This window comes from Hemitrygon akajei, unplaced genomic scaffold, assembly GCF_048418815.1.
Source record: "Hemitrygon akajei unplaced genomic scaffold, sHemAka1.3 Scf000037, whole genome shotgun sequence".
Lineage (NCBI taxonomy): Eukaryota > Metazoa > Chordata > Chondrichthyes > Myliobatiformes > Dasyatidae > Hemitrygon > Hemitrygon akajei.
Genome location: NW_027331923.1, coordinates 2,303,349 through 2,309,348, shown reverse-complemented (window position 1 = coordinate 2,309,348; position 6,000 = coordinate 2,303,349). Strand labels below are relative to the sequence as shown.

General features: G+C 44.6%; 1 long non-coding RNA gene across 1 annotated transcript; it reads left to right on the top strand.

Annotated features, from left to right (window-relative positions):
- Positions 1 to 3,358: 3,358 nt before the first annotated feature.
- On the top strand, positions 3,359 to 3,887 carry LOC140720171 (uncharacterized). The gene is made up of 2 exons (XR_012097116.1): positions 3,359 to 3,566; positions 3,839 to 3,887. It is a non-coding gene; the product is annotated as an uncharacterized lncRNA (long non-coding RNA).
- The last annotated feature ends 2,113 nt before the right edge of the window (positions 3,888 to 6,000 follow it).

Sequence of the window (6,000 nt, the reverse complement as noted above, 5' to 3'; positions counted from 1 at the left end):
GTATTTCCATACAATGTTACATTAGGCTGTTACACATCTATTGTCAGAGGAGTACTTGCGTAAATAGGTAAACCACCTTCATATGAGCAAGGACAAAAAACGGCAAAGTGAGTACAGTATACTTATTTATTCAGTAAATTATGGGTTAAAGTATTTGCTGAGTACATTTCTAACTCTTCTTGCTTCAGTCTCGTTGCCGTCTGTTCTGAAATTGTTAGGTTGTGTTCAAGAAAACAATGAAATAGCGCTCTGCCATCTGATAGCGTTTTCAAAAGTCTCCGGTTACTCCATCCACACTGAGCTTCCCAAGCAGCGTTTTCAAAAATACCCACCTTGGAAAGTGTTTCTGAAAAACTCTGGTTTTGGGGGATAAAAATGCCGTTTTAGTGTGGGGGGGGGGGGGGTAAAAACGAAGAGAAAAAGCTTCGTTTACGGATTTATCTGGCGTAGTGTGGATGTAGCCTTAGATGAGGAGCCCGAAACTGTTCACAATACTCAACGTTCAAAATGCTTTCCAAGAAAAGAAAAGTTGACATCAAAGGTCCGACATTCAATGATAATTGGAGAGATCATTTATTCTTCTGTGAGGTCAACGGCAAACCTTTGTGTCTGATATGCTCGCAACCAGTGGCTGTGACAAAAGAGTACAATATCAAATGGCACTATGAAACGTCACACGGAGGAAATATGACAAATACACAGGACCACTCAGAACGAGCTTGAAGCAGATGTGAGAAAATTGCAATCAGTGTTCACTAAAAGTCGAGAGACTCATGATGGATCTGTCAAGGCCAGCTATGTTATTGCCAACAAAATAGCTGCTGCGTCAAAGCCATACGAAGAAAGATAGATAGATAGATAGATAGATAGATAGATAGATAGATAGATAGATAGATAGATAGATAGATAGATAGATAGATAGATAGATAGATACTTTATTCATCCCCATGGGGAAATTCAACTTTTTTTTTCCAATGTCCCATACACTTGCTGTAGCAAAACTAATTACATACAATACTTAACTCAGTAAAAAAATATGATATGCATCTAAATCACCGTCTCAAAAAGCATTAATAGCTTTTAAAAAGTTCTTAAGTCCTGGAGGTAGAATTGTAAAGCCTAATGGCATTGGGGAGTATTGACCTCTCATATTGGGAATTCATCAAAGCATGCTTGCTGACGGCGGCTGAGCTGGTGTGCCCTGAGATGAGACAGGCTTTTGGTAATATCAGCTTGTCAAGGAATACTGTGGCAGAGAGAATCGGGGACCTTGCAGGAGATTTGAACAGTCACCTAAAAGTCAAAGTGAAGTCATTTATTGCCTTCTCTATTGCAATTGATGAGAGCACCAACGTGACTGATGTAGCTCAATTGGGAATATCGTGGTGTCTTTGACCGTCACAGAGGAGTTTGTGGAGATGGTGTCCATGACAAACTCCACAACGGCGAACGACGTTTTCTTCGGCCTCGTTGAGGCCTTGGACAGACTAGGGGTTGACTGGAGTCAGCATGGCAACAGATGGCACACCGTCCACGGTCGGGAAAAAGGCAGGTGTTGTTGCGAAACTCAGAGAGAAAGTTCAGACAGAGAATCCAGAGCAAGAGTTCTGGCATTTTTATTGTATTATAGACCAAGAGGCGTTATGTAGCAGGAGCCTGATAATGGACAATGTCATGGATGTAGTAATCAAAACGATTAATTTTATTACAGCCAAGGGACTCAACTATCGGCAATTTCACACTCTTTTGTCCAAAAGTATTATTGGACACGGCCTACCCGACCACACTGAAGTCTACTGGTTGAGCAGAGGTGTTGTGCTCAAACATTTTCTTTCAATTACGTGCGGAAATTTGACTATTCATCGATGAGAAAGGGAAGCTAGTGGCAGAGTTCGATGACCCAGACTGGCTTCACGATCTTGCATTTTTGGTGGATATAACAGAGCACTTAAATGTGTTTAATGTTAACATGCAAGGCCCAAACAAACTTGTTACGGAATATTACAACAGCATTTGTGCCTTTCAAATTAAATTAGGCCTGTGGGAGATGCAACTATCCCGGAGCAACCCAGCTCATTTCCCCTCTTTGCAGTCTGTGTGTGTCACTCACGGTAATAATGACAACATGGACAGCTATAAGGACAAAATATCACGGCTGGAAAGTAAGTTTCAGAATCATTTTCAAGTCTTCAGTCAGCTCGAGAAGGAATTCTCACTATTTTGCTCGGCGTTTGCTGTCACCGCAGCATCAGATGTGCCGGAGGAACTCCAAATGGAACTAATTGACATTCAGTGTAACTCGGCTTTGAAATATAAATTTGAGACTGTGAGTCTGGACTCATTCTATCTATACCTCGGACCGATGTACCCCAAGATGACAGACTTTGCCTCAAAGATCCTTTGCATGGTCGGGACAAGATGTCTCTGTGAGCAGGCGTTCCCCATAATGAACATTAACAAATCCAAACTGTGCTCGCAGCTGACACACAAACATCTAAATGACATTATGAAAATCCGAACTGCCAAGAAACTGGTCCCTGATGTTGACAGGCTGGTTAAGACCAACAGATGTCAGATGTCTGGAAGCAGCAAGTGAAAAATGAGTGACACTGTTTGATGCTCTGCGACGTGTAAGCAGAATGCATTATGGAATATTGTGTCATAATATTGTGATTCATTCAATTTCTGACTATTCTATTATTGTAAATTGTGATCACTTCAATAAAAAAAATAGAGGCTAACTCCGTTCATTTTCTGGGTTTGATTGCTGGAAGCAGGCTAATAAAAATTAGGTGCAGTTGTGCAGCCTACGTTTACAATATGTTTTGTTAGGTCTACATTTATGTCTGCTAATGCTCAATTTCAAATGGTTTGTTAACGTAAAGGGTGTGGCTCCCAAAACAATCTCAGCCAACGTAGCATCGTTTTTCTCTCTCCCTCAGCACAACTTTCTTGTAGCCTACGACTGTAAGTTAATACCAATCATACAAATAATGCTTGCTCGGCAATCTTCTTCATGAGCAACGGAATTTGTAAAGCAAAACAATTTGTAGTTATAGCAGAGACTGAGACACATGAGAGCAGGCTGAAAAAATGGAGGCAACGAAAGCTGCGTTTGCACGCGCCCAACTGATCCGGCCCGCATGAAGCTGCATTTTGCCCAATCTGGCCCGTGACCTAAAATGAGTTTGACACCCCTGACCTACTACATCTCCTTTATACTACTTGTAACTCCTCAAGGAATTCCAACAGGTTTGTCAGGCAAGATTTTCCCTTGAGGAAACCATACTGACTTTGTCCTATTGTGCTGCCTTTATGGCAGTTATTTAGTTTATAATATTTTCGCGTAGTAATTTGTTAGCATTTTTAGTTAAAGTTAGGATCGTTTAAATCAATTGATTTGTCTGTAATACATCGCGGCTGCGATGACGTCACATCCGGGTTCGCCGCGTCTTGTGGGGAATTACCGGTTTGAGATTCACGCAAGGGTGGGGGTCACTCACATGTGCGACCATAACGCTGACTAGGGTCTCTCTATGCACCAAAGACACAGTGAAAGCAACGCTGTAAGTCATTAGATAATCGGTATTTTGAGTTAAAATGTTAACGCCGATTCTGTTAAAAGTAACGACGGTCGGTAAGGTTTACCTTTTCGTCAGTTAAAGAGTCGGGATAGTTTGTATTGAAGTGTATCTAAAGCAGCCAATGGAGCAGCTAGATTCTGACTGTATGCTGCACTTTAATGTATTGTAGTTTTACCTTTGCAAGTATTCACAATGTAAATGTGATATTTAGAAGGGAACAAACACTGTACCAATCTTGTATTGTTTTTCAACAGTTTTCACCATGCGTTAATGTGAAGAGTGAACAGTAAATGGTTAATCTTACTGCGGTCTCGTTTGCATTGATTCTGGTTTATCTCGACGTTTACCTCGGCGTTATTTCACACCCGAGCGAGAACGTTACAGTGAAAAAGCGGCATTATCAGGTGTTTAAAGTGCAGCCATGTCAACCCGATCCAGCATCAAGTCGTTGTCAAAGTCATCGTCATCCTGCGACAGGGGCAGTAGGGCATCAAGTAAGGCCACCCAAGCAAGAGCGAAAGCAGAAGCCGCCAAGGTGCGAGCGCGCTTTGCCAAAGAAGAATTAGAAGTAAAGATGAAAGCGGCTGCCAGAGAAGCCGAAAACCAGAAGGAAAAGGCTGCCAGAGAAGCCGAAGCGACTGCCAGAGAAGCCGAAAACCAGAAGGAAAAGGCTGCCAGAGAAGCCGAAGCGGCCGCCAGAGAAGCCGAAAACCAGAAGGAAAAGGCTGCCAGAGAAGCCGAAGCGGCCGCCAGAGAAGCCGAAAACCAGAAGGTAAAAGCTGCCAGAGAAGCCGAAGCGGCTGCCAGAGAAGCCGAAAACGAATTGGAAAGGAAAAGGTTAGAGGCACGGTTAGAAGCGCTGAAGCTAGAACGAGAAGCAGCAGCTGCCGAGGTGGAAGCAGAGTTAATAGAAGACGCCGAAGAAATGCATGATCCGAAGGACGGAAAATCTACCTCGGAAAAGATCGGCTTGGAACGTACAAGAGTCTATGTCCAATCTCAAATGGAATGGAAGACTCTTTCTTCCTCTCCTTACTTATTCGATAACGTCCCACTTCACGAGGAGTCTTGGAGAGGCCCGACGGCATCACGTCCATCCGAGGAAGATAATTTACCCTCGCAACTCCGCGATGAACCCAGGAATGCAAGGGCTCACGACAAGTACTTCTCGACACCGAACTTACCGGATTTGGGGAGAAGAGAGGCAAAGACTGAGTCCAGACCAGCAAATCCCATAACAGATGTACGCCCTCAGTCATGTACCTGTGGACATGTTCCCTCAGCCCGCACGCCACCTGCGGACGAATCCGCAGCACGGTATTTCGCACGACGGGATCTCGTCACTTCAGGACTATACCAGTTCGACGATAAACCTGAAAATTACCGTGCATGGTACTCCACTTTCACCAACGCTATCGACGGATTCCAGCTCAGAGCAACCCAGGAGTTGGATCTTATGGCAAAATGGCTGGGAAAAGAATCATGCGAACAGGTGAGACGCATGCGTTCAGTGTACATCAACAAACCCGAGCTAGCATTGAAGAAAGCATGGGAGAGACTTCAGGAGGGCTACGGAGCCCCCGTAATTATTGAGGCGGCGCTATGCCAACGTTTGGGAAATTTTCCTAAGGTGTCAGCCAAGGACCACACCAAGCTAAGAGAATTTGGAGATTTACTCAAGGAGATTCAAGGCGCCAAAGAAGATGGCCACTCAGCTGGTCTAGTATACCTAGACACTCCAACCGGGATTAGACAACTCGTGGACAAACTTCCATTTGGGCTGCAGGACAGGTGGTTGTCCGTTGCCTCAGATTACAAGGAAGAACACGAAGGCCAATTCCCTCCCTTCGAGTATTTCACCAGGTTCGTGTGCAAGGAGGCGAAGAAGCGAAACGATCCTAGCCTCATAGGTCCAGGAAGCAGTACAATTTACACCAAGCCAGATAAATCCACTTCGAATAATTCCAACTTTACTAAACCAGTCTCAGCGCTTAAGACTGAAGTCCTTACAACTAACAACGACTCTAGCAAGAATTGTCCATTGCATAACAAACCCCACCCCCTCAAAAGATGCAGAACGTTTAGGGAAAAACCCCTTGAAGAGAAGAAGGCCCTCCTCGAGGAGAAAGGAATATGCTTTAGATGCTGTTCCTCGACCTCTCACTGTGCGAGAGAGTGTACGATCGCCGTGAAGTGCCTGGAATGTGATAGCACTAATCACGACTGGGCCATGCATCCTGGCCCGTCACCGCAAACCGACAACGCTCCTTCACCCCCACAACAGGACGGCGGGGAGGGAGAAGCTCACTCCAGGACAACTGTTGTCAGCTCGAGCTGTACGGAAGTTTGCGGTCAAGCTCACGCAAGCCGTTCTTGTTCAAAGATCTGTCTCACTAAGGTGTACCCTAAGGGAGCC